Source organism: Ranitomeya imitator, chromosome 2, assembly GCF_032444005.1.
Source record: "Ranitomeya imitator isolate aRanImi1 chromosome 2, aRanImi1.pri, whole genome shotgun sequence".
Classification (NCBI taxonomy): Eukaryota; Metazoa; Chordata; class Amphibia; order Anura; family Dendrobatidae; genus Ranitomeya; species Ranitomeya imitator.
Genome location: NC_091283.1, coordinates 625,842,496 through 625,866,472, shown reverse-complemented (window position 1 = coordinate 625,866,472; position 23,977 = coordinate 625,842,496). Strand labels below are relative to the sequence as shown.

The window sequence follows — 23,977 nt, the reverse complement described above, 5'->3', positions numbered from 1 at the left end:
ACCCGATGTTTACCCTGGTTACCAGTGAAGACATCGCTGAATCGGCATCACACACGCCGATTCAGCAATGTCTGCGGGAGAGCCAGCGACGAAATAAAGTTGTGGCCTTTCTGCTCTGACCAATGATGTCACAGCAGGATCCTGATCGCTGCTGCGTGCCAAACTCAATGATATCGCTATCCGGGACGCTGCAACGTCACGGATCGCTAGCGATATCGTTCAGTGTGAAGGTACCTTAAATCTACCCTCCCCATGGGGAATACAGGAATGCTCAGCTGAGTTGCTGTGTAGGGCGTAAGGAAGATAGCTGTCAGAGCCAATGGTTTTCAATATTTTTGCATGGCCAGCCTTTATACGGTGACAGTCGACCAATGATTGTCTGTTTACTTATAGGAGTCCCATGAGATTAGTAGTTTACATACTTCTATTTTTCACTATTTTATTCTTTCTATGTTTTATGGCTTATGCACATGATATTGCCTTTTAAGACCCATATCTATCAAATATTTATGGTGTATCCTTTAGGTATGTGATGTCTGATTGAAGGAAGTCTAGACAATGCTAAGTAGGATGACCCTCATGTGTAAATGAAGCCCCTCACCACTCTCTGGCCATTTTCAGGAAGAAACCAGACTCCTGTAGTGCAGTGATGCCTTTCAGTCCTGGTAGATTGTTCATGACGGCCATTTCTACACTATGTAGAACATACATTTTTCATGCTGTGTATATCTCTACCATTGTTTGACCCAATGTTTCTCACCACAGGACCAATTATGGCCAACATAAAGGAATGTATCCTGACTGACAGTGAGCATGACAGCGTGGAGCTGGAAGTTCCCGGGTCAAAGAGGAAGCGCAGAGGCAATCTGCCGAAAGAGGCTGTGAAAGTCCTACACGACTGGTTGTATGAGCACAGACACAATGCTTATCCCTCAGACACGGAGAAAGATATGTTATCTCTACAGACTCGTCTCACAGTGCTGCAGGTACGACCCCCAATGATTTCTTATATATGAGTACATAGTGGTTCTCCTTTGAAGCCAGTATTTTAGGATAGTTGTATAATAATGACACAATAGCGGTGATAGGGGTAACAAAATTGGTTTTCTGGAACCAGTCAATGTTTTTGTACTTGTTGCAAAAAAAAAAAAAAAAAGATTGAAAGAAAAATGATTTGCCCCCTTAAATAGTGCCTCTCTTGACTTTGTGGTATTGCAGCGTGGCCTTATTGCCTTACATGGGGCTGCTCTGCAATACCATGCAAAGTCTTAGCAGTGCTGTACATGTAGATTTCCAACTGGTTTATAAATGCTCAAAGACAGACCTTGCCGGACATGCTGCGTAAGGATGGTAAAGACCCTAACCAGTACACAATCTCTCGGAAGGGAAACCAAAACCCCGAGTCTCCCCCAATTCAGCAAAGATCAATTGCCTTCTCGTCAATGACACAGATGGAGCACCATACCATACCTGGTATGCTGGCTGTCCCCACTATGGCTGGTAACTTGGTACCTCTGCCTCTGATCTACCCTGTTAGACAACCTGTTCATGCTTTCACTACAGGATGCTTGGGTTTACCCTTTACCATGAATGCTGTGGAGAACAGCGTGGACAGCATAAGCAGGGAGCGGACTCGGCGGTACCTGGGGGGCTGCAGCTCATGAAGCAGGGGGCTGAGGCTCGGATGTACCGGGGAAGTTTCCTGGGGAAAGCGGCTGTAGTGAAGGAGCGTTTCCCCTGGACGAGAAGCTGACACACCGGCGGACCGCCCAGGAGGTGCGCTCAATCTTCAGGTGCAGGAAGGCAGGTATTGCCACTCCTGTGGTTTATTTTGTTGATTATGTCTCTAACTGCATCTACCTGGAGGATATAGAAGGATCAGTCACTGTTCGGGACTTCATAATGACAGCGCAAGAACATGGCAGCAGCCTGTACAGCCTTGCAGAAAGGATTGGTCAGATATTGGCCTGGATGCATGATGAGGATGTCGTCCATGGGGACCTGACCACCTCGAACATGCTCCTACGGCCTTCACATCCGGACCTGAACCTGGTGCTGATCGATTTCGGCCTGAGCTTCATCTCTGCTCTCCCAGAAGATAAAGGTGTCGACCTTTATGTTTTGGAAAAGGCTTTCCTCAGCACTCACCCCCAGACAGAGGACGTGTTCAGAGCTCTGCTCCAAAGCTACACAGCCGCCTCCAAGAAATCCAGCCCCGTCATTAAAAAACTGGACGAAGTCAGACTGAGAGGCAGGAAGCGGTCCATGGTTGGGTAGACCGTCGTATATAGGACATCCTTTGGGTTGCATTTGATATTCTTTTTTTGATGGTAATGAAAATACTATTAAATCTTGATACTTTTTTATGCCAGTGTGATATAGGACAGATGCAATGTTCCTCCAGCCAAAAAGGAAACTCCAACACCACCAGCCATAATCCCGCTGCTGATTTTCTTTCTCAATGGTTTATACTCCAGAGTACTGTTTCTGCCATCAACCATTATTGGCCATTAGGTCATTAAGGGATCATTGACCTGTCATCTGGTCACTCCGTTGTCCCGCTGTCTCTCTCAGCTGTCCCTAGAAGTCAGCGACAGTAAGGGTGTTTATTCGTCACTCATCTCTTCCTGGCAGATAGTCACAGTAGGAGGTCACCCCCTCATTCTTTCAGCTCTTTCTGGTAGTCAGTCATCCATCTTAGGCCTCCATCACATGTCCTAATATTTACGGTACTGGAAAAAAACAGTATCGGAGATGCCCTGTGTTTCATACGTGTGCCGCATGAGTATCACGCGCATCTACACCTGAGACAAGCCAGCACACTTTGCTCTGTTCTCAGGCGCCGGGTGCTGAAGACAGCTCACATTGTCCTCTACTCTCCCTAAAATTAGGCTAGGTTCACATTGCGTAAATGGGTTAACGCTAACGGACTGCGTTGCACGGCGAAAATGTCGCAATTAACGCCGTGCAATGGGTCCGGCTATATTCACCTGTCCCGTTCCACCGATGCGCGCTGCTCCATCCTCGACATCCTCTGCCTTTGACGTTCAGTTCAGAGGACGCGATGACGCGCTTAATGCGCGCCGCCCTCTGACTGAACAGTCACAGCCAGAGGACCCGGAAGACGGAGCGGCACGCAGCAGTGGATCAGGGCCAGGTGACTATAGCAAGTGCCGTGGGCCTGAGCTAGTGCCGACTCAGGCACCTGACCCCCACAGCGCGCCGGTGTCCCCGCCTACTCAGGCCCCCCAGCACTCAGCGCCCAGCGACGATAGGGGAGTATGTTATTTTTTTTTTTATTGCAGCAGCATACAGAGCATATAATACTATGGAGCATCTTATGGGGGCCATCAACCTTTATGGAGCAGCATACAGGGCATATACTATGGAGCATCTTATGGGGGCCATCAACCTTTATGGAGCAGCGTATGGGGCATATGGATGGGAGCAGCAAATTACAGAACAATGGCGCAGGATGGGAGCAGCACATGACAGAATAGGGCAGCACATGACAGAACGGGGGTGCAGGATGGCAGCAGCACATGACAGAACGGGGTGCAGGATGCAAGCATCACATGACAGATTGGGGGCACAGGATGCGAGTAGCACATTACAGAACTGTAGCGCAGGATGGGAGCAGCACATGACAGAATGGGGCAGCACATGACAGAACAGGGGTGCAGGATGGCAGCAGCACATGACATGATGGGGGCGCAGGATGAGAGCAGCAAATTACAAAATGTGGCCGCAGGATGGTAGCAGCATATGACAAAACTGGGGCGTAGGATGGGAGGAGTACATGACAGAATGGGGGCTCAAGATGGGAGCAAAGCATGATAGCATGGGGTCACAGGATGGGAGCAGCACATGTCAGAAAGGGGAAGTAGGATGGGAGCAGCATATGACAGAATGGGGGAGCAGGATGGCAGCAGCACATGACAGGATGTGAGCAGCACATGACAGGATGGGGGCACAGGATAGGAGCAGCACATGGCAGGATAAGGGCACAGGATGGGAGCAGCACATGACAGAAAGGGGGCGCATGATGGTAGCAGCACATGACAGGATTGGGGTGGAGTATGGGAGCACCACATGACAGGATTGGGGTACAGGATGGGACCACCACATGACAGGATTGGGGTACAGGATGGGACCACCACATGACAGCATTGGGGTACAGGATTGGAGCACATGACAGGATGAGTGCTCAGGAAGACAGTAGCACATCACAAGATGGAGGCACACAAAACAAGATGGGGGCTGCACATGACAGGATGGGGGCGCAAGATGGTAGCAGCACATGACAAGATTAGGGCGCAGGATGAAAGAAACATACCAGGATGGAGACCATATACCAATATAAATGCTCACCACCCAGGCGTAGAACGGGTTCAATAACTAGTTATGTGTAACAGCTTTAAGCTGTGGAGAGTCATGAAGTTCCCGTGTACATTAGATCACCTATTGGCAGGTTTAGCAATTTAATCTATTAGTTATGAGAACTGTTACTGAGATATTAAATGTCTATAGCCAATTTTTTTACTTTGATCTATAAACAAGTGGGGGGGGGCTGTAATAAGCGCAGTGGGATTGGTTCAAAGGGGATAAAACGGGGCGGGTGCTTAGGTTGAGGAGGGGCGGGTTTTGGGGCAAAAAGCGCGGGAAGGGACACTGCACGTTGCATCAGCAAGGAGAGAAGACCCACCCACCCTCCCTTTTTTGGGGTTGGGGCTTGGGTGATTAGTTTGGGTTGGGGCATCTGGAATTAACCAGGTTATTTACTTCTAGGGAGTTCATGTTCATATTGTCGTCACAGTGGCTGGTTTGGCGGGGGGTGGGGTTCTTGGAGTTGATGTTTTATGGGGTTGATCTGGCTTTGGTTTACAGGCTCTGGAAGGGGAGTTTACCTCGAGAGCTTTGGAGTTTGTTTGCCCGGAAACGGGTTACATGAGCTGGTGGTTACGGCTGAGGGTAAAGAAGGTTTTTGTTATAAGTTTGTGGGGGGGCCCATGGTGTGCCAGATTTTTTAGCTCCAAGAACCCTCCCCTCAAGTTTTTTACACAATTGTATAATTGGTGTTATTTATGCTTGTTTTGTCAATAAAATGGCCGCTGTGGCCAATTTATCCAAAGAAAAGAATGGTCATGTCTTAATTCGTTCGGTACTAAGCATTTTTTATGGGGAATTTGGTATTGAGTGGGGTGGATGATGTCATTAGAATGAAGGACCAATCTTGGTGATACGCAGTCAAGTGTGGTGCTTATTTTGCATGCTAGACATGGGGAGATCACTGTTTGACTTGTCACATGTGCTATCACTTAATATAATTATCTCCTGGTAAAAGACAAATGTTAAGTGTGTTGGTGAATCAGGGAGACTGTGTACATTGCACAGACTGCTGAGATTGTGCACAGCAATATACATAAAGGAATTAAGCTGGCTCCATATCCATTATGTTAAAGTCTGCTAAATTGGGATGGTGGCCTCCTGACTCTCCTACATTGGAAGATATGAGAAGAATCAGCTCTTGAGTTGAGCATTCAGGTGTATGATGGAATCATTAGAGACAGCTATCAGAAGGCATTTTAACACAATCCTATGAGTTTCTGAGGAAGACAAATATAGCCTTTTGATAAAAAAAAAATTCAGTTTCTTGAAAAGCAAGAGTTGAAGGGCTTTCATGTAATTAAAGGCAACCTGTCACTTGATTTTAGCTGCGCAAACTATGCACAACGTGAATCACTGCCTAAGTTTAAAGATCCAGCTGACAGAGATGGAATGAGTCTGATGCAACGTCTCACCGCCACACTACAGGAGATTGAGCAGTGTGGAGGGGTAATCTCAACACATCTTGCCGAATCTTTAAACTATGCTTCTTCTAAAACACTGAAACGATTCAGAGAAAAAAAAACCTGGTTGCAATTGTGCTGCCAGGCCCTAAGTCATGCTGTCTGAAAATTGAGCAATGTGAATCAAGCGTCAGGTTCTCTTTAAGATACTGATGGCCTCCAGATCAGATAGCTTTATCTTATCAGATAGATGGGGGTCCATCATCCAGCACCCACACTACACAGCTGTTTTCAACTGTGGAGTTGATTGGATGTAAGCAATGAACTTAGCAGAACAGCACAGCTCTGTTCAACGTGTTCTGTCTATACCCAACTACTGTGGCAGAGATCATATTCACTTTTAATAGGAGGTTGAGGGAAGGTTATGAAGTACCATGCTGAATCATGGTGAAGTCAGAGGACTAAGTAAGGGAAGAAAGAAAATGTGTAGGAAGATGTTCCATGTATTAAGTGAAATGTTCATGAAGTTATGCACCCACTATCTTTTGTACATAACTCCCACCAAGTTACTGTTCGGTAAAAGACCGTTCCATTTTAAGTAGTTGTCTCTCTCATTGAGCTTTGTAAAACCTGGTCCTGGCCAGCCAAAGTCACCGGCAACCATGCTGCCTGCAAGGGTGTGACATCCCGAAGCTAAGGTCCACACACCCAGCCAGGACCCCATCTTCATGTATTATGCCAGGGCAGGAAAGACTTCTCACAAACTAAATAACCAACAAGGGAAGAACACCGGTTTACAGAAAAGAAACCCTGTAAAAATGTATATAACCTTTATTAAATATTGATTAAGAACAAATAGGTAGAAATACCCTAAAGTAGAATAGCCTATATGGTTTGGGCTATAGAAAATTGTAAGGGGATATCTTCCCCTGGTATGACTAGGATGATATCTACCCAGGCACTAATAACCTCTATTAGAAAAGATAGAGATGTAAGCCCACCTTAAGATATCATGCAGTAGTACCTTGAACCAGTGACAAGAGAGTGCTGCCGCTTACTCATTCAATAGATGTGTAGAAATGGGTGATATTTCCCTAGACACTACAAAAAACACCTATATATCTGCCTACCTAGATGCGGAGGTTGGCACCCTAACACGAGAATGGCACCCCCGCTCGTACGGTGGCTGTCCCTAATCTCCTGCTTATACCCTATAAGATGATAGTTGGAAATAGAAGGCCAGACGGCCTGTCACAATCGTGTAATGGTATATTGTGTTGTATAAAATGAATGGGACCAACCAGAAATGTGATGTAAGAGAGGAGACAGAATATGTCATTCATCCCCCATGTACACAATATCAGGTGTATAAACACGTACAGAATAGGCGTCTAGGGACTCAGCAACATCTTGATAACACCATATCATTGGCCCCATATAAGTATTGGGAATTTACTGGTACTACTATAGAGCAACATGCTCAAAAAATGATAGATGCAATTCAGATGTCATAACATGCCAGCATACCACCCAGCTAGCAGAAAAAAGCCAATAGGTGCATAATGTGCCCCTATGATATAGGTACCTTGATAATACAATTTATACTCATCTGTTAGTCTGTGGTGTATAGACAGTTTAGGGTCCCGATGAAGAGACTCCTCACATGAAACAAATAGACTCTCGACGTGTTTCCCCTACACACGGGTTCATCAGGAGAGATTCAATAATCACATGACAGTAGAGAGTTGTCCAAAAAAAAGGCTGCAGACTACACATAGAAACATCCTCCTTAATGTGGTATGCCAGCTGCTTCCTGTTTGGCGGGTATACCCAGATTCGCCACTCCTCCAAACGGTCTATGAGAGAGCCCTGCATTGGGGTGAGCAGCGCCATTACCTTGAAGACAAGTCGCACCAATCTACAGTGCACATGCTCCCCCTCCTGGGAGATGCTAGATGTACAGGTCACATGAACCGATAAGATCAGTACACACTGCATACAGCGCATGCGTCAGTCTTACATCAGCTATATTATGGCAAACAGCCAAACACTACAGCGCATGCGCTGCCAACAGGGAAACTGCGTAATTAAGCACAGTGTTAACCCATGTGTATAGCAGCCAACCAGTGTGTAGGGCCCACGCTTTGTGTCCGGATCATCCCCCCAAGGCAACATATCCTGCTAAAGTATAGACATTGCCCTATATGCACCAACATACAAACGCAATCTATTACACACACTGCCACCCGGACTACATTTAAACACAATGTTACAAGAAGGAGCATATATTTGCATTCTAAAGCTGCAATGTTACAAACAGGAGCACATATTTACACAGATAACCATACATTTTTTTTTAAAATCAGAATAGTGCCCCCATAATACCAGGTATCTAAGACAAGGAAAGAAAATAATGCCAAAGATTAACAAAAGATATATAGAAAGATATGCGATATAATGACTGGATAAAACCTAACAGTCCTGATTCTGGCTAGTGATAAAGGACATTTGAATCATAAAGCAACAATAATTTTGTTGCTCATTTAAGCCATCCGGCACAAGAGTTCGTAGTTTGAATATCTATTGACATTCTTTTTGAAGAAGTTTATTTAAATTCCCACCCCATGGGTTCCGTCGCACTACCTCAAGGACACAGAATGACAGCACCTTGGGATCATCTTGATGAACAAACCTAACATGTTTTGCTAGAGGTGTATCCCTTTTGTGCTTGATGTCACCAAGATGTTTGCCAATGCGCCTGCGTAGGTCCCTTTTTGTTTTCCCGACATAATTGAGTGGACACAAGCAGGAAGCCATGTATACTACCCCTTCTGTCTTACAGTTTGCAAAGTCTCAAATAAAATAGACCCTTTCTGATGTGGTACCCCAAAAGGATTTCTCCCTTCTAACCCACGGGCAGAACTTACAGTCTCCACATCTAAAAGTACCACACGGTTTGCGGTCTAACCACGTGCCAGGTGGTTTCCCTTTTTCGTAGAAACTGTGGACCAATCGGTCTCTGATGGATCTAACCTTCCGGTAAGTAATTTTAGGGGTTGGTGGGATGAAATCTCTTAACTCGGGATCAGCTCTTAGTATCCCAGTGTTTCCTGAGGATTCTTTGTACAACATTGGATTTGTTGTCAAACATGCCAATAATTCTTGGAACATCAGGCCTATCAGCTCTGGGTGATGGATGCATCAAATCATGGCGGCCACACCCTGCCACACTCAGCAACATCTTGATAACACCATATCATTGGCCCCATATAAGTATTGGGAATTTACTGGTACTACTATAGAGCAACATGATCAAAAAATGATAGATACAATTCAGATGTCATAATATGCCAGCATACCACCCAGCTAGCAGATAAAAGCCAATAGGTGCATAATGTGCCCCTATGATATAGGTACCTTGCTATATCTCACCATCGGCTACCACCATTTGCCACGTTACACATGTTGCCCAATCCGTAGGCAGCATGTATCAGACGCTGGTTAAATTAATTCAAACAGGTATGTCTGACTCTGAAACACTGCGGCGTTTCAGAGAAAAACATTCTTTAAAAGCCGCTGGTGATAAAGACCGCACTGTAGACTAGTCGGACATCACAGTGTTCCAGAGTGAAACATACCTGGCCGAGTGGATATATCTAGTGTCTGACACATGCTGCACACGGTGTGGGCAGTACGTATCAGCTGAGGTTTACGTTAAGTTCTGAGAATACTATTTTCTGAAGCTAAAAAGGTATTAAATCACTGCTTTTAGTTTCATTTTATGTGTCTTCTAGGTTTATATGATATTCTGGACCCAATTAAGACTGGCATTGTGCCCAGTATTGGCAGAGCTGGCAGAAACTAGTGTAAAAACAACAAACATCACAAAAGTTTTATATAACTTCGAATTGCGCTAAAGTTTAGTGACACTTCAAGATATGCATACTCTGACTCGACGGTTTCTGGCTTGACTCAATTCACTTGCATTGAATGAGGCCACGGCCATCTTGTCAGAATGTGGCCAGGAGTATGCAGATTACATTCTTTAGGTTACATGACCACCGGCTCCCTGTGTCGGCGCTGGAGAATCCTCACAGCGTGCAGAAGATTCAGAAGTCTGTAGTCACAGGACTGAACAACCCCTTTAAGACATATTAAAAAATCTGCTTAACTTATTACAGCTAATTTTTAATTCATGGAAATATATAAATGTGAAAAAATATATAGAACCAAAAAGTGACGCCCCCACCCCTCCATTCTATATGGAACAATTGCTGCCGGTTATTACACGCAGGGATATTCGTATGTGTTCCCTGAACCGTGCAGATTCACCGCCCCTAATACATTGTACGGGTGAAATTTCTCTTGCGGAGGCTCGAATCTCAGAAAGATAAATAGACATGCTGCGTCCTGGAAAGACGCGCCACATGTTCGTCTGATAAACAGGCATAGGTGAACGCATAGTGGGCAGGCTCGGACTGGCCCACAGGGTAACAGGGGAATCTCCCGGTGGGCCCCTGTGCCCCACTGTATGAGCAGTACTTGGCATAATTCACATGATTTACTCTGTACAGAAAAAATAGCATATCATCATTCAGTAACCAAACTACCTAGTTTACAAAAAAACCCTGTTTAGGAGACAAGAACAGACAAATTGCGGCGCCCTAAGTGCGTAAACACAATATTATAGTCTTTAAAGGGTGCACAATTTTATGCACTCACCTGATGAAAGACTGAAATGGCTTTAGATTATGTATCCTCAAAATTCCCTCTGAGATACTTTTCAATATACAGGGCTTGCAGCTTGCCTCGGGTGGATCCAAGTGAAAGAGCCAGAGTCAGGCTCACACAGGATGAGTAATTCAAGAAAAGCACATCCAGCCCATGAATGGCAGTGCTTCCCAGGACTCACATCCAAAGATGATATTTTATATTTTTTTATTTCATAACTTAAAATAGAAGAGATACAATGCGTTTCGGATACAGTACATATCCTTCTTCAGGTATCATAAAAACACAGTACAAATCCTACTAGTATAAAATTCAATTACACTTATATATAGTATCAAACCTTTTATCCCAGCCTCAGAAACTTGATTTGGGGTGTGGACCAAGTTCAGGAAAACACCCACTGATTGATACATCCTTGTTAACATTGATGCAAGAAAGAGAGAAAAAAAACAACCTTTAAACTCTCTCTATGATATCATTCAATCCATTTGGAAATAATGTTCCCAAACGATATATCCAAAACGTTTCTTTCCTGTTTAAAAGAGCATTCCTGTTTGCAACTCCAGAGGGTATCTGCTCCACTGGAGTTACTTTTATGTTAAAAATTTTATTATGTTTAAGTAGCAGATGCCTTGAGAGATTGTTTTAAAAAGCCGTTTTTTGCTCTATTTCTGTGGCCATTAATGCGGGAGCGCAGTGTCTGTACAGTGCGTCCCACATATTGCAAACCACAACTGCATGTGATGACATACACAACATGATCACTACTACAGGTGAGTCTTTGTGAGATTTCAAAGACATCACCAGTATTATTGCATTTGATAGTTTTAGCTCCATGATCTAGGATCCCACAGGTACAACATTTTTTGGAGTTACATTTAAAAACTCCGGTGCCTTGAAGAACTCCACATAAAGTTTGATCCTTACTTTTATAATTGTTTTTTCTTTTTGAATCCAACTGTTTTTTTAATTTACTGGGTGCCACCAAATTTTTCAAAGTTTTCCCCCTTCTATATGTAATCCCTGGTTTATCAGGGAGATGTTTTCCCAAGACAGGGTCACGCTTCAAGATATACCAATATTTAGAAAGCACAGTTCTTATGACTTTATTTCCCCTATTGAATGTTGTCACAAAATTCATTTTCCAGCGATCATCACTTTTTTCCTTATGTTCTGTCTCCGCCATCTAATATTGTTACCCTGATTATTTGCTTGCATAATTGCAGTTTCCTCAGTATACAGTATTGATATATTCATGCCTTTATTCATCTGTGATGCTTTGGCTCCCTCTAGCGGCCAGAGTTATGTTGGCAGTTCAATCTTGTTTTTGTATTATCCATGTATGATTCTCCTCCTCTTTTGCAATGCATTATGGTAGCTCAGCCTCCGTTTCCCTCCATTTTTCCTTTCACTTTCTTCAGTTTGCCTTCAAGGAAAGACGCTTCACTTCATCCCCCTTGCGATTGCATTGCCGGTATGTCTTTATGCCTTCTCTAGATAATCCCTGCTCTATACTAGCCTAGCTTAGCCAGTTGTACTCCCAGTTCAGTTACTAGCCTTCTAATGTTATGCATAATGTATATCATGTGTATTATGTATTTGTTCTATACCCTGCACTGATACTATGTATATCATTGTTCACAGTTTCACCGCATCAATATACCACTACGTTTAATAAAGCACAGACTCAACCACAGTCTCCTTACTGGACCCCGGTATAGCGGTTTAGCTGACTGTATAGCTACGTATGAGCCTGCCTCAGCTAGTGAGGACAGAACAGTGAAACGGCAGCCATCCAACTAGTGGGATTCAAGTCACCGGCTACTCAGAGACTAAATACAGCTGCAGCAATCTCTGCACAGCCAAGCACTTTCCCAAGACACCATGTCTCACAAATCGCATAGGACAAGATCTGTTACTTCCGTCTCCTCAAAGACAACATCCATCAGCAGCGCGGTCGCCATTGCCCGCGCAAATGCTGAAGCCGCCAAAATACGAGCGAGCTTTGCTGACCAAGAGATACAACTTAAATTAGAAAAAGCACGCCTAGATGACGAAGAGAGAAGGTCGCAGTTAGAGAAAGCACGCATAGATCATGAGAGAGCCGACCAAAAGAGAAGGTCGCAGTTAGAGAAAGCACGCATAGATCATGAGAGAGCCGACCAAGAGAGAAGGTCGCAGTTAGAGAAAGCACGCATAGATGATGAGAGAGCCGACCAAGAGAGAAGGACGCAGTTAGAGAAGGCACGTGTGGATGCCGCCTTAGAAAGCCTAGCAGCAAAAAGGGAAGCTGCCGCAGCCCTCGCCGAAGCAGAATCGCTAGAAGCCGCGCAAAATCCCAAGCTGCATAGCCAAAGCAGTACGTCGAGTCTGGAGTTTCCACTGCAAGACTCACCACAAAGCACATCTCAGTATGTTAATGAACTTCCTGATCCAAACTATAACCCTGAACCAGTACCAAAACCAGAATACGATGTCTCCAGCGAAGTAACCAACATGAATCACCCTGCTGACACACCGTATGTCAGACCGAAGCAATACGACACCGGCTGGCACCACCCTGAGGACACTAACAGGTACGAACGCACCTCACATCACTATCAGGGCGACCCATCACCAGTATACTCTGCTGACAACCGGTTCACGACAGAATTTGCCAAGTTCTTCACACGACGTGAACTGGTTGCCAAGGGACTCATGAAATTCACTGACCAAGCTGAAGGTTACAGAGCTTGGAAAGCTTCCTTCCAAAATCTCATTAGAGACTTGGGGCTACAACACAGGGAAGAGATAGACCTGTTAGTCAAATACCTGGGAGAAGAGTCAGTCAAACACGCAGTAAGGATCAGAGACATTAATATAAACCGCCCTGAGACTGGTCTCAAAGAAATCTGGAAAAGGCTGGATGAGTGTTACGGCTCAGCAGAAGTAATAGAAAGAGCCTTGTTCAAAAGAATCAATGACTTTCCTAAAATATCTAACAAAGGTCTCCAGAAACTTAGAGAGCTAAGCGACCTGCTAAAGGAAGTCCAAGTTGCCAAATACGAGGACGACCTACAGGGACTTGCATTTCTCGACACAGCCAGAGGTGTTAACCCTATAGTCCAGAAGTTGCCCTACAATCTTCAGGAGAGGTGGCTCACACATGGTTCCACGTACAAATACAAACACAGCGTTCCATTCCCTCCCTTCTACGTTTTTGTAGACTTCATACACCAACAAGCAAGAAATAGAAACGATCCCAGCTTTGACTTTGCAATACCATATGCCACACCATCACCACCTGCAAATCCACGCAGAACATCTGTAGCAGTACACAAGACTTATGTTTCTTCTTCAGATTCTAATTACAGGTCTGCTGGCTGCTCCCAATCAGAGACAAAGGTGCAGGACTCTGACAAGCAGTGCCCACTTCATCAGAAGCCTCATACTCTCCTGAAATGCAGAGCCTTCAGAGGAAAATCTATGCCAGATCGCAGAAGCTTCCTGAAAGAAAACGGTATCTGCTACAAGTGCTGCTCGTCCACAACTCATCTCGCCAAGGATTGCAAGGTCAGTGTAAAATGCACAGAATATGGCACAACAGATCATAACACCGCTCTACACCCTGGCCCAGCTCCATGGAGTACACAAAACGCGCCAGCTGACAGTGAGCATGGCGGGGAGGAAAGGAACACTGATACAGCTACGCCAGAGATCACTTCACAATGTACCGAGGTCTGCAAAGGGACAATAGACAGTAGGTCCTATTCAAAAATATGCCTCGTCAGAGTATACCCAAAGGGCCATAGAGACCAAGCTGTAAAGGTACCGTCACACTAGACGATATCGCTAGCGATCCGTGACGTTGCAGCGTCCTCGCTAGCGATATCGTCCAGTGTGACAGGCAGCAGCGATCAGGCCCCTGCTGTGCTGTCGCTGGTCGGGGAAGAAAGTCCAGAACTTTATTTCGTCGCTGGACTCCCCGCAGACATCGCTGAATCGGCGTGTGTGACACCGATTCAGCGATGTCTTCACTGGTAACCAGGGTAAACATCGGGTAACTAAGCGCAGGGCCGCGCTTAGTAACCCGATGTTTACCCTGGTTACCATCCTAAAAGTAAAAAAAACAAACACTACATACTTACCTACAGCCGTCTGTCCTCCAGCGCTGTGCTCTGCACTCCTCCTGTACTGGCTGTGAGCGTCGGTCAGCCGGGAAGCAGAGCGGTGACGTCACCGCTCTGCTTTCCGGCCGCTGTGCTCACACAGACAGTACAGGAGGAGTGCAGAGCACAGCGCTGGAGGACAGACGGCTGTAGGTAAGTATGTAGTGTTTGTTTTTTTTACTTTTAGGATGGTAACCAGGGTAAACATCGGGTTACTAAGCGCGGCCCTGCGCTCAGTTACCCGATGTTTACCCTGGTTACCGGCATCGTTGGTCGCTGGAGAGCGGTCTGTGTGACAGCTCTCCAGCGACCAAACAGCGACGCTGCAGCGATCCGGATCGTTGTCGGTATCGCTGCAGCGTCGCTAAGTGTGACGGTACCTTAAGACTGTATGCTATCTTGGATGATCAAAGTAATCGATCCTTGGCTAGATCAACGTTCTTTGACCTATTCAACATCAAAGGGCCAAGCACTCCCTACTCCTTAAAGACGTGTGCAGGTACTGTGACAACAGCAGGCAGGAAAGCTACTGACTACCAGATCGAGTCTTTAGATGGACAATTCTGCCTACCGCTACCTACGATCATCGAATGTAACCAGATCCCAGACAACAGATCTGAAATCCCGACGCCAGATGTAGCAATCCATCACGCTCACTTAAAACAAATAGCACACCTTATACCGGAACTCGACCATCAGGCCCAGATAATTCTGCTGTTGGGGAGAGATATCCTACAGGTTCATAAAGTGAGACGTCATATCAATGGACTTCACAATGCTCCCTATGCCCAAAGGCTAGACCTAGGATGGGTCATAATTGGCAACGTATGCTTGGGACGCATGCACGCCCCATCTTCTGTGACAAGCATGCTGACGAATACATTGGAGAAAGGACGTCCATCTCTGTTTCAACCTTGTAACAATGAGTTCCATGTCAGGAAACTGCCACACAGCATCAAACTGCCTAACCATTTAATAGACTTTACTCACGAAAGCAGTATAGTGTCGGGAAGCTATGAGGATCAGTTAGGGTGCACAGTCTTCCAGAGAACTAAGCAGGACAACCAAGTGGCAATGTCGGTAGAGGACAAGTTGTTCTTAGAGGTAATGGACAAGGGACTCGGTAAAGAGGAGACCAACAGCTGGGTCGCACCTCTTCCCTTCAAAACCCACAGACCACGTCTACCGAAGAACAGAAATCAGGCATTACAACGTTTCTCCTCTCTCATTCGTAATCTGCAAAAGAAACCAGAGATGAAAAATCACTTTTTCTCCTTCATGTCAAAGATTTTTGAAAACCGTCACGCAGAACTAACTCCCACTCTCAAAGACTCTGAAGAATGCTGGTTCCTACCCATGTTCGGAGTATACCACCCTAAAAAACCAGGCCAGATCAGAGTAGTGTTTGATTCCAGTGCTAAGTTTAATGATGTCTCCCTGAATGACGTTCTACTGACAGGACCAGACCTCAATAACAAACTACTGGGTGTACTTATGCGCTTCCGTAAGGATTCCATTGCCTTCATCGCTGACATCCAGCAAATGTTCCATTGTTTCCTTGTGAGAGAGAGAGACAGGAACTGCCTAAGATTCTTCTGGTACAGAGACAATGATCCTACTAAAGAAGTCACAGAGTATCGCATGAGAGTGCACATCTTTGGCAACAGTCCTTCACCTGCAGTCGCCATTTACAGACTCAAAAGGTCAGCTCAGGAAGGAGAACCAGAATACGGAGCAGATGTCAGACAATTCATATAAAAGGACTTATGTCGACGACTGTCTAAAAGCCATGCCTTCAAATGAGACTGCCATCAGACTTCTCAGGAGAGCCCAGGACATGCTTGCCTGCTCAAACCTTAGGCTTCATAAAATAGCCTCAAACAGCCAAGAACTCATGGAAGCGTTCCCTTCTCAAGACCTATGTAATGGTCTCAGAGACCTGGACCTGGGGTCAGACCCCGCACCAATGCAACGCAGCCTTGGGCTTCTCTGGAACCTACAATCAGACACTTTCACTTTTCAGGTCAGCCAGGAAGAAAGGCCTTTCACACGTAGAGGCGTCCTGTCTACCATCAACAGTCTGTACGATCCCTTGGGTTTCGCAGCTCCTGTTACTATACAAGGCAAGGCCCTACTAAGAGACTTAACTAGGGAAACATCTGACTGGGATGCACCTCTGCCACCTGATAAGAGGATCCAGTGGGAAGAGTGGAAGAACTCATTAGCGGCACTCTCCAACCTGCATGTGCCAAGACCATACACCCCTGTGCCATCTACTGAGATACAGAGCCAAAGACTGTACGTATTTGCAGATGCTTCTGTCAAAGCAATTGCCGCTGTTGCCTACCTCAAAACTGTAGACTCCAAATGTCAGTGCCACATTGGTTTCATCATGGGAAAGGCCAAACTCGCACCACAACCAGAGCACACTATACCCAGGTTAGAGCTTTGTGCCGCAGTCTTAGCCGCTGAGTTAGATCGCCACCGATCGCCCCCCCAGCCCTCCGATCTGTGGTCTGCTCCCCTCCATCCTGTGCTCCACTCCCCGTCCTCCTGTCCACTCCCCCATGCTCCAATCCCACCCCCCGTGCTTCAATCCAACCCCCCTGCACTACGATCCACCCCCCGTGCTCCGATCCACCACCCCGTGTTCTGATCCACCCCCATGCTCTGATCCACCCCCCCGTGCTCTGATCTCCCCCCTTATACTTACCTAGCCTCCCGGGGTCCGTCCATCTTCTTTCCTGGGCGCCGCCATCTTCCAAAATGGCAGGCGCATGCGCAGTGCGCCCGCCGAATCTGCCGGCCGGCAGATTCGTTCCAAAGTGAATTTTGATCACTGTGATAAAACCTATCACAGTGATCAAAATAAATAAAAAAAAAAAAAACAGTAAATGACCCCCCCCCCTTGTCACCCCCATAGGTAGGGACAATAATAAAATAAATATTTTTTTTTTTCCACTAAGTTTGGAGTTAGAACTAGGGTTAGGGTATGTGCACACGTATTCTGGTCTGCTGCGGATTTTTCCGCAGCGGATTTGATAAATCCGCTGTGCTAAACCGCTGTGGATTTATTGCGGATTTACAGCGGTTTTTCTGCGCATTTCACTGTGGTTTTACAACTGCGATTTTCTATTGGAGCAGTTGTAAAACCGCTGCGGAATCCGCAGAAAGAAGTGCTGCGGAATGTAAACCGCTGCGTTTCCGTGCAGTTTTTCTGCAGCATGTGTACAGCGATTTTTGTTTCCCATAGGTTTACATTGAACTGTAAACTCATGGGAAACTGCTGCGGATCCGCAGCGTTTTCCGCAGCGTGTGCACATACCTTTAGAATTAGGCTATGTGCACACGGTGCGGATTTGGCTGCGGATCCGCAGCAGTGTTCCATCAGGTTTACAGTACCATGTAAACATATGGAAAACCAAATCCGCTGTGCCCATGGTGCGGAAAATACCGCGCGGAAACGCTGTGTTGTATTTTCCGCAGCATGTCAATTCTTTGTGTGGATTCCGCAGCGTTTTACACCTGTTCCTCAATAGGAATCCGCAGGTGAAATCCGCACAAAAAACACTGGCAATCCGCGGTAAATCCGCAGGTAAAACGCAGTGCCTTTTACCCACGGATTTTTCAAAAATGGTGCTGAAAAATCTCACAGGAATCCGCAACGTTGGCACAGCCTTAGGGTTGGGTTGGAATTAGGGTTGTGGTTAGGGGTGTGTTGGGGTTAGGGTTGTGGATAGGGGTGTGTTGGCGTTAGGGTTGTGATTAGGGTTACGGTTACAGTTGGGGTAGGGGCGTTTGCTGCAGGGAAGATATGAATAATAGTGTTTAAAATAAAGATCTATCTTCCACCCGCCCCCCACCCCCTGTGTGCCCCCCCCCCACCCCCACTGTTCAGAAAATACTCACCCAGCTCGTTCCCTCGCCGGCGCTGCTTCCTGGTCTGGCCGCAGGTTCTCCTGTATGCGGTCACGTGGGGCCGCTCATTTACAGTAATGAATATGCGGCTCCACCCCTATGGGAGGTAGAGCCGCATATTCATGACTGTAATCGGCGGCCCCACGTGACCGCATACAGGAGAAGCTGCGGCCAGGAGAGGAAGCAGCGCCGGCCAACGAGGGAGGCGGGTGAGCATTTTCTGAACAGCGGGGGGGCGCACAGGGAGCGGGGGGGCGCACAGGGGGTGGGAGGGCGAGGGGAAGATAGATCTTTATTTTAAACAGTATTATTCATATCTTCCCTGCAGCAAATGCTGCTGCAGGGAAGATATGGATCGCGGCTTCAGCACCAGTGGGGGGGACAGCGCTTAATGTAGCGCTGTCCCCTGCATGGCACACGGACTGCACACGGACAACGTCCGTGTGCGGTACGTGTTTTACACGGACCCATTGACTTTAATGGGTCCGTGTAATACGTGCGCTCCCACAAACACTGACATGTCTCCGTGTTTGGCACACGGCCAAACACGGAGACACGGTCCGCAAAAAAATCACTGACATCTGAACAGATGCAGTGATTTTTATGTGTCTACGTGTGTCAGTGTCTCCGGTACGTGAGGAAACTGTCACCTCACGTACCGGAGACACTGACGTGTGAAACAGGCCTAACATGAAGCCCAATATATCACGAAAAAACAATCTCAGAACTGCTAGGATCCATTGAAGCGTTCCTGAGTTATTACCTCATAAAGGGACACTGGTCAGAATTGCAAAAAACGGCCAGGTCATTAAGGTCAAAATAGGCTGGGTCATGAAGGGGTTAATTAAAGAAATGGAAAAACAAGCGAAAACAAAAAAGGAAAATTAGGGGGTAAAAAACAATGCTATAAGTCTGTATGTGATCAATTTAAATCCATTATTGAAAAGGTGTAATGTATAGCTGATATAGGAAATATATAGTTCATTGGTTTATATTTTGGCTCATTTTAGGATCCATTTCCAGTTTTGACTAATACACAAGTGCACGCTCAAATGCAAGAAATTAAGTCTTTTTGACAAGTTATTGTAGTGAGAAACAAAGTATGACACATTTTATTGGAGAGAAAGGGAAACAAAGAGAACATAGGAGGGCTTGAATGAACGAGCACTCCTGTATGTAGGAAAGCTGGCCGGGATGGGAACATTTTGTCACTTTTTTTTATTTATTTTTTTAAACATTTTATTATCCTTTCACATTAACTAGTAATGGCGCCAGTTATACCTTCGTTTGTGATAAGTTCAAAATAATAAAAAGACTTTCTGAATCCACAATATCGCATCACTGAAATTTGCATCAATTTATTGAATGCTGTCCTACATTTTCTTTTTTTGTCAAAATGGCTGACATCACAGAAAAGCAGTGTTTTTTCACTACAGTGATTTCATCAGGCACGTATCATTTCTATTTGTAACCGATGATAACCTGAGCAAACGCTAGATCCCTGGAAAAGTGTAATGGAGACATTTTGGGAGAATCAAGTATATTACAAATATAAAATATGCCATCATTAGTCCTTAGCACCAGTAAATGTTTGTATAGATGGAGAAATATCCATTTATTATTTTATTCCTACAAGGACTTGTTCACACGACCGTATTTTCAGTCCAAGTACAAAATGGACAGCACATTATTTTGGACTTAAGGTACCTTTACACTGAACGATATCGCTAGCAATCCGTGACGTTGCAGCGTCCTGGCTAGCGATATCGTTCAGTTTGGCACGCAGCAGCGATCTGGATCCTGCTGTGACATCGCTGGTCGGAGCTAGAAGGCCAGAACTTTGTTTCGTCGCTGGACTCCCTGCAGACATCGCTGAATCGGTGTGTGTGACGCCGATTCAGCGATGTCTTCACTGGTAACCAGGGTAAACATCGGGTTGCTAAGCGCAGGGCCGCGCTTAGTAACCCGATGTTTACCCTGGTTACCAGCGTAAAAGTGAAAAAAAACAAACACTACATACTTACATTCCGCTGTCTGTCCTCCGGCGCTGTGCTTCTCTGCACTGTGAGAGCCGGCCAGCCGGCAAGCAGAGCACAGCGGTGACGTCACCGCTGGGCTTTCTGGCCGCTGTGCTTACACAGTGCAGAGAAGCACAGCGCCGGGGACAGACAGCGGAATGTAAAGGTACCGTCACACTAAGCGACGCTGCAGCGATACCGACAACGATCCGGATCGCTGCAGCGTCGCTGTTTGGTCGCTGGAGAGCTGTCACACAGACAGCTCTCCAGCGACCAACGATGCCAGTAACCAGGGTAAACATCGGGTTACTAAGCGCAGGGCCGCGCTTAGTAACCCGATGTTTACCCTGGTTACCAGTGTAAAGGTAAAAAAAAAAAAAACAGTACATACTTACCTACCGCTGTCTGTCCCCGGCGCTGTGCTTCTCTGCTCTGGCTGTGAGCACAGCGGCCGGAAAGCAGAGCGGTGACGTTACCGCTGTGCTTTCCGGCTGCCCGGCGCTCACAGTCAGAACAGAGAAGCACAGCGCCGGGGACAGACAGCGGTAGGTAAGTATGTAGTGGTTGTTTTTTTTACTTTAACCAGGGTAAACATCGGGTTACTAAGCGCGGCCCTGCGCTTAGTAACCCAATGTTTACCCTGGTTACCAGCGAAGACATCGCTGAATCGGCGTCACACACGCTGATTCAGCGATGTCAGCGGGAGAGCCAGCGACGAAACAAAGTTCTGGCCTTTCTGCCCCGACCAGCGATATCACAGCAGGGGCCTGATCGCTGCTGCCTGTCACACTGGACGATATCGCTAGCCAGGACGCTGCAACGTCACGGATCGCTAGCGATATCGTCTAGTGTGACGGTACCTTTAGTATGACGTGTGTTTTTTTTTACTTTTACGCTGGTAACCAGGGTAAACATTGGGTTACTAAGCGCGGCCCTGCGCTTAGTAACCCGATGTTTACCCTGGTTACCAGGGGACCGGCATCGTTGGTCGCTGGAGAGCTGTCTGTGTGACAGCTCTCCAGCGACCAAACAGCGACGCTGCAGGGATCGGGATCGTTGTCTGGATCTCTGCAGCATCGCTAAATGTGAAGGTACCTTTACTCTATGCGAATGTCAAGAATGCTTATTCATTGTCTACCCTGCCGCCCTTGGGGAAATCTGATCACAATCTTATACTATTGTCACCAGTCTACCAACCTGTTGCTCTTTACACTCTACTGAAACTGCCCTCACTAAAGTCTCTAATGACCTACTAACAGCTAAATCTAATGGTCACTACTCCATGCTAATTCTCTTGGATCTCTCTGCAGCATTTGATACTGTGGATCATCAGCTCCTCCTCACTATGCTCCGCTCCATCGGCCTCAAGGACACCGTTCTCTCCTGGTTCTCCTCCTATCTCTCTGACCGATCCTTCACTGTATGTTTTGCTGGTTCCTCCTCCTCTCACCTTCCCCTTACTGTTGGGGTTCATCAAGGATCAGTCCTAGGCCCCCTCCTCTTCTCTTTGTATACTGCCCCTATTGGACAAACAATCAGTAGATTTGGCTTCCAGTACCATCTCTATGCTGACGACACCCAATTATACACTTCTTCTCCTGATCTCACGCCTGCCTTATTAGAAAACACCAGTGATTGTCTTACCGCTGTCTCTAGCATCATGTCCTCCCTCTATCTGAAACTAAACCTGTCAAAAACTGAACTCCTCGTGTTTTCTCCCTCTACTAACCTACCTTTGCCTGACATTGCCATCTCCGTTTGCGGTTCCACCATTACTCCAAAGCAACATGCCCGCTGCCTTGGGGTCATCCTTGATTCTAACCTTTCATTCACCCCCCACATCCGATCACTGGCTCGCTCTTCTTACCTGCATCTCAAAAACATTTCTAGAATTCGCCCTTTTCTTACTTTCGACTCTGCAAAAACTCTTACTGTTTCACTTATTCATTCTCGTCTGGACTATTGTAACTCTCTACTAATCGGCCTCCCTCTTACCAAACTCTCCCCGCTCCAATCTGTCCTGAATGCTGCTGCCAGGATCATATTCCTCACCAACCGTTACACCGATGCCTCTACCTTGTGCCAGTCATTACACTGGTTACCCATCCACTCAAGAATCCAGTACAAAACTACTACCCTCATCCACAAAGCACTCCATGGCTCAGCACCACCCTACATCTCCTCTCTGGTCTCAGTCTACCACCCTACCCGTGCCCTCCGCTCCGCTGATGACCTCAGGTTAGCATCCTCAATAATCAGAACCTCCCACTCCCGTCTCCAAGACTTTACACGTGCTGCGCCGATTCTTTGGAATGCACTACCTAGGATAATACGATTAATCCCCAATCCCCACAGTTTTAAGCGTGCCCTAAAAACTCATTTGTTCAGACTGGCCTACCGCCTCAATGCATTAACCTAACGATCCCTGTGTGGCCTATAAAAAAAAAAAAAAAAAACTTAGTTAACTGGTTCATGCAGCTTTACATGAACACCCGAGCCTTACACTATGGCTGGTCCGAATAACTATAGCAATTGTTACCATCCACCTCTTGTGTCTCCCCTTTTCCTCATAGTTTGTAAGCTTGCGAGCAGGGCCCTCACTCCTCTTGGTATCTGTTTTGAACTGTATTTCTGTTATGCTGTAATGTCTATTGTATGTACAAGTCCCCTCTATAATTTGTAAAGCGCTGCGGAATATGTTGGCGCTATATAAATAAAAATTATTATTATTATTATTATTGTTAGTAAACAGCCTGCTATGATTAAATCAGTTAAGTCCAACAAATGAACAGGCTTTGCAGGATTGCTTTCATCTTAGGCTAGGTTCACACTAGCGTTGCGCCGCCCTTTTGACGAAAATCGGACGCACAGAAAATGCTACATGTAGCGTTTTCTTGCGTCCGACGCTAGCGTCGGAAACGACGCATGTGGCGAAAAACGCCACCAAAAAAACGCACGCGTCCCCTATGTTAAACATAGGGGCGCGTCGCCGCTGCGTCGCCGCTGCGTCGCCGACGCAACAGCGGCGCAACGCTAATGTGAACGTAGCCTTACAGACTGGGATGTGCTGCTTGGGATAATGGATGAGTATACAAATGTTAATGAAGTGGTTGGTAGAGTGACTGACTACATTAACTTCTGCACTGATATGCTGGTGCCAGCTAAAAAGATTAGGTGTTTTGCAAGCAAGCCATGGATAACAAAGGAATTGAAGCATTTGCTCAACAGGAAAAAAAAGGCATTTAAATTAGGCGACAAAGAGGAAATTAAAATGATACAGTATGAATTGAAGTATAAAATAAAGGAGGCCCAGTAAGGCTACGTTCACATTAGCGTTGCGCCGCTGTTGCGTCGGCGCCGCAGCGGTGACGCA

At 46.2% G+C, this 23,977-nt stretch overlaps 1 pseudogene; it reads left to right on the top strand.

The window, feature by feature from the left end:
- Nucleotides 1-1,334: 1,334 nt before the first annotated feature.
- LOC138666755 (EKC/KEOPS complex subunit Tp53rkb pseudogene) lies at nt 1,335-2,277 on the top strand (annotated as a pseudogene).
- Nucleotides 2,278-23,977: the final 21,700 nt, after the last annotated feature.